Source organism: Phocoena phocoena, chromosome 17, assembly GCF_963924675.1.
Source record: "Phocoena phocoena chromosome 17, mPhoPho1.1, whole genome shotgun sequence".
In the NCBI taxonomy this organism is placed as follows: domain Eukaryota; kingdom Metazoa; phylum Chordata; class Mammalia; order Artiodactyla; family Phocoenidae; genus Phocoena; species Phocoena phocoena.
Window position 1 is genome coordinate 55,450,317 of NC_089235.1, and position 12,448 is coordinate 55,462,764.

The window sequence follows — 12,448 nt, forward strand, 5'->3', positions numbered from 1 at the left end:
TAAGAGTGTTATAATATAGACTAGGAAAGTGAAGTTTTATGTAAATATGATTGTTTCCAAGCCCTCTGTGAAAGCCTTAGATAAACCCCTTCAAAAGGGTTCCCTTTTGTCAATGTCCTCAACTTTTAAAAAAATTGTTTATCTATACATAATTTCATCATACGCAACAATATAACTTTTTCAAACCACACTTCTTGGACACACAGAATTTGTTCTTATCACAAGATTCATTCCCTGTTCCCATATGTATATTTCTCAAAGTCAGAATTAATATTCCCGACATAACAAAGAGAAGGCTGCATCAGAAATGTGCATGGGGCATGCAGGCACTCCAAGCAGAGACAACCTGGAGGTCTTCCCGCCAGACACACTTCCATATCCACCCACTTGGCCATAGGTAGCTGTAGCATACATCACACATACATAAGCACAGGCATGCACATTCACCCACAGTCACACACACCACCGCCCCCCATCCCCCCCGCACCACACACACACACACAGAAAATCGTTATTTCTCTAAGACAGTACAGTCTAAACTGCAAGGAGGAAAATAAGCATTTTCCCAACTGGGACATATTCAGACCCCATAATTATCAAAGTCAGCTCTCTCACAACGTTATTTCTTTTGTTTATCTCCAACTGCCCTCTGTATTCAAATCATGCCCTCTTGGGCCTAGAGAATAAGAAATACACCCATCATTGAATCATATACAGCAGAAGATCATTTATGTTATCCAAATAACATAATCAAGGATGACTTTCTCTGATCCTCCATTTAAAACAAGAAATAACAACAAAAAAGTCAAAATAATTGAAGAATTGTATGCTCTACAGCACAGTGTATGGTAATGCCATCTTCTGCTTAGCTGTGAATGACCACTTAGGTATATCACAGTGGCCCAATTTTTTTTTTTTTACTATGTTTTACTATTTACGATGGGAGCTGAGAAGTACAGACCACGCAAATGGAGGGAAGTGGTTACTTTGGAGTCAAATTGAAAATACTTCTGGCATAGTGGTCATAAGTAATAAACAAAATACTAATTAGGTCATATTACATTTGTATAAATGATGTTACCACATTCTTATAAATCAACAATTCTTATGAATCAAATTCTTACAATCAAGAAGAATTTTCCATAAGTGCAATTAACATATATTTGCTATTATCAAGGGTTGTTATATATCAGTTTAATGCTGTATGTTTGTATTAAAATTCAAATTATCCGAGTAAGAAATAAAAAGTAAAATAATTATGTCTAGGTCACTAAATACTTTATATAATATTTGAGATTTTTATTTAACATTTTAGGAAATGATTTTTTTATTCCATGGGAAATATGGCAATATTTAATACATTCTTCAGTTGATTTGTAGAACATGTATATTTCTATTTAACATGATTATTTATTACATATATATTTTTTCAAAGACGTTTGTTTCTTATTACATCTCATATCCCATGTTATGGATTGTGCTTTATGTAATAAACCTCTCCTTGTTTTTTTTTTTTTCTATTACTGTATGTTTTGGAATTAAGAAAGATAGGTTTGACAGAGTAAAAGAGTTTATAAATTTCAGGTGAACTATTTTAATGTTCCTTTTTTTTTAATGACTGCTTCTGAAAAGTCAGACCTATCTCAAACTTGGAAATAATTGCTCTGTACTTAGATTAAGTACTTAGACAAGGTGTTGAGCTCTTTCCTGGTCTCTGTGAAGAGGGAAAGGCATTCCATTTTTTTTTTTAATATGAGAAATATATACAGGGACTATAACACAAGCCATTTATGAAGATTCATTTATATATTGTTGGAGAGTCTTCATCCACCTACAATGAAGTCTAGAACTTACCACTCACAAAAAAACCCACCTACTGGGCTTCCCTGGTGGCGCAGTGGTTGAGAGTCCGCCTGCCGATGCAGGGGACACGGGTTCGTGCCCCGGTCCAGGAAGATCCCACATGCCGCGGAGCGGTTGGGCCCGTGAGCCATGGCCGTTGAGCCTGCGCGTCCGGAGCCTGTACTTTGCAACGGGAGAGGCCACAACAGTGAGAGGCCCGCGTACCGCAAAAAAAAAAAAAAAAAAAAAAAAAAAAAAACCCACCTACTTTGTAGAGCCAGCAGATGAGCTTAACATTAATTATTGCTCTTTCTTCCTCAGGTGATCAAAAGCAGTAATGGTTGAGAAGGTAAAACACACAAACATGAGCACTGCATCCTGACTCTGTCAAATGATTGTCGTATTCTTTTGGAAAATGACTTAACTTCTCTGAATCTCAGTTTCAATCATTCATTCATTCTAAAATCATTGATTGAGAAGCTACTAGGTGTAGGAGCTACAGCAATGTTATTGAGGGTTTACTTTTGTCGGGGAAGGACACATTATGCAATAAATTATACTTTAGTCTCTAAATCACATGCTGCAAAAAGCAGGTATTGGGAACTAAGAGAGCATATAACACATGTATCATATTTAGGGAAGTCAGGGAAGGTGTCTATTTATTCTTTATTTAGATTTTGGAAGATACAAATTTCACTGTACTATTCTTCTGAGACAGTCTGTCGTCACCACTTTTGTAAACAACACAGAAAGTCAGTGTTAGCATTTTCAGTGTACCTTGTATTCCACAGTCTAAACCAGTCTATTAAACAAGTGCAGGGGGCATGATACTCAGTTCAAAGTCATTCGTCAACAAACGGAAAGTTTCATTTGTATATAACACAAAATGAATACTTCTGTGCTCTCATTCTTCAGGTCAAACAGAATAATAATTTAAAAATCACAACAAATAACTTTAAGTAGTTTCTGGACATTCCTATCCACTCCCTTTTAGAGTCATGCCACAAATATACACATTGCTAGGAAATGGCAGTGAGGGGATGGCAGAGTTCTAATGCTGTCCCCAATCTTTCACTGGAAAAATGGCCCTGAGGCCTTTATTATATCTATCATAACACCCCTTCAAGTCTTCTGGGTTTCTCCTATTTCCTTGACACTTAATTAATTGATACAGGAATCTTTTGAGAAACTATATAAGAATCTTTCTTTCTAGAAAACAGGCTACCAGTGCCCTGTGCCTTCTGAGCCAGCAGACTTCTTTCTCTCCCTCTCCTGTCAGCCTAGGGTCTTAGTTCCACAACCAGGGATCGAACCCGCGCCCCCTGCAGTGGAAGCATGGAGTCGTAACTACTGGACCACCAGGGAAATCCCTCACTATTCTTAATTCACATCTTCCTTCATGTGTTTTCACCTTGAGGGACCCAATAGCAGTGCTTTAAGCCTTACCACATTCACCTCTGACATGAACACATAACAATGTGGTTGAATAACTCAGTACAACTTGAATTTGGGAAAGGAGAGGAAAATGTAAAATTTTGAGTTCTGAACCCTCTAACCTACCCATAATATTTTCACACTAATTTTTAACATATCTTGAGAATATAAAATTATTAATTCATGATACTTGATGTCAAGAGAATTACAGTCTTTTAGAGTCATATATTTGAAGAAATGAATAAAGTAAACTGTTACTCCAACAAAATTGTATATGGTCTTGGTCTGTAATGGGGGGTTCTAATAAAGAAGTCATTATCTTATTAGACAGTAGCACTTCACCTTAGGAAATAAAATGAGAATAATGCAAAGGAATCATAAGCTCCATACACATAACTATTGACTTACTGGGACATCTTAGAATGCCTAATACACTTCAGATCTTAAGAATAAGAGGATTTCAGTTAAAGGGAGTTTGGGTTCAGTCTATAACTATCCAGATAATAAATATCTAAGAAATATAAAAAAGGAATTGGGTACAGAGTTGATGTTTTAATTAATCTGCTATTTTTCTCTCCATGGTATTCCAAATATGAAGAAGTGTGTCTAACCTCATAAAACTTACTTTCCTCTATTCACATTGTATCAAAAGTTTATGTCCACTGTTACTGAAAGAGTCTGTTGTTTCTAAGCTGTTTTGCAATGTTTTCTTGTTTGAGGTGTTCCCCTTGCCACAAGATTTACAAAGTTTATAGTCTGACACCAAGTGTTTGATGAAAACAAACAAACGGAAAACATCTCTCAGAATTATGAGCTGAATGTTTTGTACATAAATTGATTAATAAATGCTATACAAAGATTTCTATTAGATAAGGAAAGTTTTTTAGTTTTTTTGTTTTTATGTTTGTTTGTTTGTTTTACAATCTCTATGTAGCTAGAAATTGGGCTCAGAAAGAGACATGTTTCTCCAAGTGTAGGCAGAGAAACTTGAGGTAGGAGATTCATAACTCAAACAGTTATGAATACAGTTCACTCATCACAAGGGAAACCAAATAGGAAGCTGCTGATGGAGTATAACCTCATGGAAAATATGAGGGAAACAGCCAAGACTTTGTGCCAACTTTGAGAAGCTTCTGATCTTTGAGAAGATCAGAATTGTCAATTTGTCAATGATTACACTGCTATATTCTTATTCCAATCACTACGTTCAAAGTCTTATCTTCAAATAAATTTTATTCAACTAAAAGAAAAAAACAAACATGTAGTGTTGAAAGAACCTTCTCCTTTCTTTCTTTCCTTCCTTCCTTATGCCTTTTTTTTTCTTCTTTTAATTTCTTTATTCATACATCTATTCAGTGCTTATTTAGCAGAGAATCAGATGTTATTTCTGTTGTCCTATCCAAAGTCAAAATATGATTGCTTTTTCCTATACATCTTTAAAAATTATGAAGAATAGGCACTTTGTGAGAGGAAAAAACAAAATATTTTTGTTTCTATTTTTCTAATTCATTTTAAAGGGAAAATATAGTAATTAGCTCTATAGGAATGAAAATTTTTCATAGTTTTAAACATTTTAAAGCTAGAGGCTGAAGGAAAAGTACTAGATCTCTCATGAGATAATGCATTCTTACATGTTTTCTAGCCTTATTTCTTCATCAAAGAAACTTCAGATGAGGAAAAGGAACTCAACTTCCCAAAACTTTGTGATTCACCTATCACTAATTTAAAAGAGCATTACTCATTCTGTTTCATAGGCTACACCAAGGAGATGTTTTACTGCATGTCTTTTAATCAGTGAATGTGAGGTGAGGTCCTCTCAAGAGGTTAAAAGTGAGTACAGAGAAAAAGAATATATGATTTTCAGATTCATGATTCCTCAGATTTGGTAGAGATGCTTAACTACTCATTACAATGGATTGGCTCAGATTTAATTTCCTGTGGTTTGTATTGGTTAATGTAACTCTTTGCAAATCCTAGACATATATTTTATTACTACTCCTATAAGCAAGATGTTTTTCATGCATGTGATTTATTAAATTGCAATATTTGAAGATAGATTTTTTTCTAAATATTCTGTCTTCATTTAGTTTAAGAAAAGTTTTTCATTATTTGGAAAAACATGAAAAAAATGAGGGAACTCTCTTGGATGAAGAGAGTCCAGGCTAAGGTGAGAATTAGTACAGTCTTTGAAGTAAGGGTGAGACTGAAGTATAGATTTATGGAAGGAACATCTTATCTAGTTCTGGCTTATGCCACTTGCACTATATTAATTTGGAATCTAAGTAAATTAAATACAATGATGAATGCAACCCAAACCCATAAACTTTAAAACATTTTTCATACTTATATATTTTAATTAATTTTTTAGTAGCTCACTATTAGGTTATCTTAGTCTTTCAACTGACTTTACTATCTTAGATTCTCTATAATAACAATGAGTCAAAAATCCTTGCAGTGTAAGTTTTTGACCAATACTTAGTCTCTTATTCTGCCTTAGCTGTTTATTCTCTTCCTTTGGTTTGTTTTAAATCTCTTCACCTATGTCTATTTGTCTAACTCATCCTTTACTCCTATTCACCTAGAATGAGTACAGCTGTTGTTTTACTGCATTTTACCTCTTAACTGCAGAGTAAAGCCCAAAGGCTCAAGTCACACTAACCTCAATTCAAATATACAAGTGAACAAGGTCATTAACCTTGATGAAATTTAGTTTCCACTTTAGGAAAAGGCAGATATGAATATCCACCTCAAACGTTGGAAGGCTGAAAAGAAAAATAAATATTTAATAGGGTGTTCCATATGGATCTTTCACTTTGGCATGGATTTACATGACACATATTACTTACAATGAGGGAACTGAGGTTCAAATAGACTGATTATAGTTGTGAAGATGGAATAAAGCCTAGATCTTTGACCTCAAGTTTAATTTCCTTTCTATTATATCACCATGATGATACATCTCAAGTGATAACATTTTTTGTTTTTGCAAAATTGATTTATAATATAGAAATATTTGAATGTACAAAAAACTCCACAAATCCCATTTGCCCTAAACCCACATGCCCAGAAACTACATATAAAATATTTTGATGTTATCCTTGGAAAACCTTTGTATACAGTACTTACTTTTGAAAAATAGAACTCTATGAAATTAAATAGCTTGCCTTTAATATTTTCATAATATATGTTTAACATTTGTCTTTTCATGACATATTAGATACATTCCTGCAAAATCAATTTTATTACAATAATAGCAATCTATAATATGGATAAAACATTTTCCAAGTTCCATAAGACTTTCAAAATTTTTTTAAAATGGTGCTTTGGTAAACATCTTGTAACTACCAATCACAAATTCTTTAAGATAAGTTCTAGATTAAAATTCACTGGTAAACATATAGAGCACAGCTGTTTGTTTGTTTGCTTGTTTTTTTTGGCCACACCATGCAGCATGTGGGATCTTAGTTCCCCGACCAGGGATCGAACCCACATTCCCTGTATTGGACTCATGGAATCTTAACTACTGGACCACCAGGGAAGTCCAAAGCACAGCTGTTTTTAAGGTTTATTCTTTAAATTATACTTGAGACAGATAGATCATAAAAATATCTTTTAAAACCTTTCCCTACAGTTTGATTAAAGTATTGTAACTTTAAAATTGTATTAATAGATAAATTCTGGATTTTTTTTCTTGGAAAGCAACATGCACACAGTGGAATAAAAATGCACTGTTTTTCATTTCATTTTATTTTTGGCATGGTAAAATGTAATTCTCCCAGATCTTATTCCCCTGCTTAAGAGGTTATCCAGAGAAATATATGTTTAGGTAACTGTTTCCTTAATGTAAGAGCAAATGAATGAACCTTTGATCCTTTTTAATTTTCTGCAGCTTTAAACTCTACAGATTTTTTGTGTTTTGCAAGTGAGAGTTGCTCATGTTTTTATTTTTTAATAAAGACATACTGTACCATAATTTCAATTATTCCCTAGCATAATTTCCTTTCTCCCATTTCTGTCATAATACTAAAAAATAAAGGTAATAGTAGAAACTGTCTTGTAGGGAAAACAATTTTTGACCACCAGTAGCAAAACATTTTTTACATGTTTTAACTAACCGATTCTGTTTTATAAGCAGCCTGCATAGCAGGCTATTTAGCATAAAAGAAATGTTTAGCTTTATTAGATATTTATCTGAATATCAACGTGTCTACAAGTAATCTCTTGTATTTTTCCCCAGACTTTCTCATCATCAGTGTTCATCCTCTCGGTAATTCCATTTATCTAATTATCGAGGCAAAAAATCTTGTGACATCCTTAAATCATATTTCTTTTGCAGCACTTATTCAACTCATCAGGAAATTCTGATAGAATTGTCTTTGAAATATATCCTGAATTTGATTCTTACCCCCAGTCCAAATCATCTCCTACCTGGACTGCAGCCATCCTCTCCTATCCAGCCTCCCTGTGGTGACTTTTCTCTAGGTCAGTTCACCCAAGTGATACTTTTTGAACTTAAAACAGATTGTGTCAACTACCTTGATCAAACCTTCAATGGCCTCTCATCCAACTTAGCATGAAATCCAGATTCCTTCTCTGGCAACAAGTCTCCACATGATCCTTGGTTTCATCATTCTTAAAATGTAGAAAATAGTAGTATTTACTCCCTAACTTTACTATTAGGACTGACTGAGATAATGCATATAAAGGGCTCAGCACATGACAAGTCCCACATAATTATGAGATAACACTTTTACCTCTTCTTCATAAAACACACACCATAAATGGTGATTTTTTTTAAAAATCCGGAAATGTATAGAGAATATAGATGCCCTCCACTGACTGAAAGATCATGGACATACAATCAAGAGACCAAGTTTCAAATTCTGACTCCAATTCTTACTAGCTAAGTGGCCCTGAGCAGTTTACCTAATTTTCTTGGCATTTTCAATACTTTTACTTCATTCCCATCTCTAAAATCCCAAAATATTACCTGGGTTTACTTTAAAGATTAAATGCAATACTATACTATATGTAACTATTCAGCTATAGTTTTCAAAAAATATTTAGACACATGTATAAACTACATACAGATACAAGTTTTTTACTATAGTGGGAGATATATATATATACATATAATTTTTTCCTATGCCTTAAGTATACCGTTTTCAGTATTATTCTGGATTCTTATAATAGTAACTAATCTCTACTCATATCTCAAGTAAAAGCATAATTTCTCTTAGTTTTTGTCACATTACCTTTTTAATAACTTAATGGAAGTAATTCAGAATGCAGAGCACTTCAGATCATCTACGTGGCCCTAAAAACAAAAGTCTGCATTCTAAAATACTTCTTTATCTGGGTCTGTATTTTTATATTATTTTATATTGTATATTGTCTGTCATAGAAGAAGAATATCCTTTGAAAGCAAAATTACTAGATAGTAAATAGTAGGTGAGAAAAACATAAAACATTTGTGGCTGCATCCATGTAAAAATATGGGGCAGAAGAAAAATACTGAGATAACTTTATTTTATATATAATATGATTCAAAAGCATTTGAAATGTAAAATCATATCAGAGTAATGAAAAACATTATTATTTGCATAAATTGTATGAGCAGCTGACCAGTACCCTTTTTCAATATAAAAAGGAAATACTCTCTATTATGCAGAACATAAAGGATTTGTTTTAAAATTTTATTTGTTATTCTGATCTCTATAAAATATATGTATGAAAGCAGAGTCTCAAACTGATATTGAGTATAGGTTATCTAAACTACAGAATGATTATACAACAGCAATTTTAAAAAAAGAAATAGCATCATGAACTTAATGCTGAATAATAATTCTTGATATTAAAAACTTAAATTTGTATACTACTTAAGACTATCCAAGCATTTGTATCTATAATCACACTTTGATCTCTTGACAATCCTATAATGTTAATAATTAATTTTCTCTTCAGGACAATATTATATATTTTTAAAGTAATCTACTGATATAGAATCCATTCATGTATTATTTTATTAATACAACTCTCATGTGATAAACGCACAAACTGGGGGTCAAAATATTCTAATTGACTTGACCAAGGATTCATAACTTTAATCTTCTGATATCAACTGTAAGGTTCATTTCAATATGTTCAGCTTCCTCCGTAGTACCAAAGTTTATTTGATATGAAACAATGTTAAAATCAAACTTATTCTCTTTGGTTTTGGGTTGTAGCCTCAAAGACCAAAGAGCATAAAGTAAGTACCACATATTTCATATTTCAGAGATAGGTGCTAGATCATCTATGGAAGGCTTGCTAGCTAAGGGAGTATCCCAAAACCAAGACTGTGAGATTTAATCCAGTACCAACCTATCTTAAGGAGGATGAAGAGTTAAGTAGGAGTTGTTTGAAAAGTGTTCTAGGAGTGCTGGGGAACTCCTAAGCTTCAAAGTTTAATAACTATATTAGTCACTAAAATTGCTGTCAAACCCAAGTTCATTTGCCAAACACACAGTGAGGCCAAAAAAACTGAAAAGTTGGAGTTTGGAGCAGAGAAAGATTTACTGCAAAGGCCAGGCAAGGAGAAAGGGCGGCTTGTGCTCAAAAGACCCAAACTCCCCAATGGTTTTCAGGAAAGAGTTTTTAAAGACAAAATTTGGTGTAAGGGCTGCAGGGTATGTGACTTTCTTCTAATTGGTTGGTGGTGAGGTAACAGGGTGATGTCTGGTTCCAGTCTAGGTTCTGCTGCTTGCAGTCAGTATGTAGTCACCATCCTCTGCCTGGGTGTAATCTTAGTTTCTTCAGAACAACTCAAAGATACACATCAGGTTGTTACTGATATCTCTTTAGGAGGAACTGGGAGTCCTGTTACTCTATTGTTCTATTAACTGCTTGAGCCTACTCTTTGTAACTTGGGGAAGGCCTACGAGATTAAAGCCTTTTTTTTTCCCCCTACAAACAGAAACAGGGGACATGGAGGGGCTTTTTATACCCAGGAGGGCCCCTCAGGGTCCTGCTCCATTTCAATATACATCTATCCCTGTGAATTAAAGAAAACAGAATAATTTTATTAACTAAGAGTAATTAGGAAAGTTTAGGTTTGCCTAAGACTTCATCCTAGGCCAGGAAATGAAATAAGCCACAAAACAAATGTGAAGGGACAGTGTTCTTCTGGAACCCAGTTTCATCCCTATATTTACTGCAATAGTTGAAGTACAAAGATATCCAAAACAGAGTCTGAATCCCAGATGTGTTTGTCTCAACTATATAAAATGTTTCTGTATCCCCTTTTCACATTATGCAGGCTTTTTTCAGGCAATGAACACTAATATTTAATATCAAATTTTTAAAAGGACACTAGCATAGTTGCATCAGTATAATTGATTATTTTCTTCTAAGAAATATAAATAACTTTTAATTTGTGCATTATTTATTTCAATTTACTATTTAACTTAATTTCATTGGCATAAGGTTGAAACTCAGCAGGACCCTCTGGGGCTCCTGGGCACAAAGGCCTTTCTGTGTCCTCCATTTCTTGTTTGTAGAACATAAGCTTCATTCAGCCTCCACAACATTCCCTGCGTTCCAAAGGGCAGGTCCAAACAGTTGCTAATCAGGGAAGGGAGAGGATGCGGAGACAAGGGAGGAGCAGTCAAGAAATAACAGTGCAGCATTGTGACAAGGTCCTGGTTCCCCCTCAAGGGATATTCATAACAATATCTTTGAGCTGTTTTGCTGATACTAAAACCCCCACCAGGTGAAAGAAGCCAACTGTATGCTGCTCACAAGCACATAGATCATGGACCAGACTGATTGGAACTAGAAGGTTGGTGATGCTGACTCCCAATTACCTCACTGCCAACCAATCAGAAGAATGTCCACAAGCTGATCAGGCCTTCCTCTTTGAACTAGTATGATAAAATTCCTCACTACCCCCTCCAGGTCAGGACACACAGTTTTGAGGGCTTTATAGCCCACTGTGGCCCCCTTTGCCTGGCAAAACAATAAAGTTATTCTTTTCTACTTCACTCAAAACTGTCTCCAAGATTCAATTTGGTGCCAATGCATAGAGGCCAGGTTTCAGCATCAAGGTTAATGGTAAAATGAACTACTTCTGTAGTTTTACCTTTATGTATGAATCAACACCAAGAAAAGAGTCATGGGCATAGTAATAATTTAGGAACAATTTGACATTGAAATAAGCCAGTGGTGACCAAGAGAGAATGCTTAAGGGAATAGCATTGTGAAAGGCATTTTAAGTCTTTCTGAGTGCTTACATGAAAAGGAGCTCACTTATGGGAACATTATTTCTGTGATGTGCATTTTCTTAAGGTAGGGTGAATAGTAGGAGAGGGGATAGGAAGTAAAATAGCAATGTAAATTTCTTCTCTATATAGGGCTTCTCAAAATCCCTTGGGAAGATTTGGTATTTGTTTATTTTTATCGTGATATAATTGACATACAACGTTGTATAAGTTTAAGGAATGCAATGTGTTGGTTTGATACATTTATATGTTGTAATATGATTACCACCATAGCATTAGTTAACATATCTATCGAGACACAATTATCATTTCTTTTTCTGTGGTAATGAAATGGAGCAGGACCCTGTGGGGATCCCAAGTACAAATCCTTTGTGTGCTCTTGCTTGTAGGAAATAGGTTTCATTCAGCCTCCTTATCTTCCCTGACTTCCAAAGGGCAGATTCAAACAGTGGCTTATTGTGCTCGCTTTGGCAGCACGTATACAAACAGTGGCTTGTCAAGGAAGGGAGGGGATGCAGAAATAAAGAAGCAGTTAAGAATCAATAGTGTAGCAATGGGCAAGGTCCTGGTTCCTCCTCAAGGAATATACATAAAAAAAATACCTTCGAGTTCTTCTGTTGGAACTATGGCCCCCACCCAGGTGGAGGTTGGTAACTTCAGGCTGAGTCCAAGATTCCTGGAACAGCAACCTGGTACCTCACCATCAACCAATCAGAAGAAATTCTGCACAGAGTAGAAGATAATGAAGACTCTGAGACCCTCACCAAATGATTCTCCCTTTAAAAACTTACATGATTGAAAAGGAGGCAAGAATATAAAATGGGAAAAAGACAGTCACTTCAGCAAGTGGTTCTGGGAAAGTTGGACAGCTGCATGCAAATCAATGAAGTTAAAACACACCCTCATGCCATGCA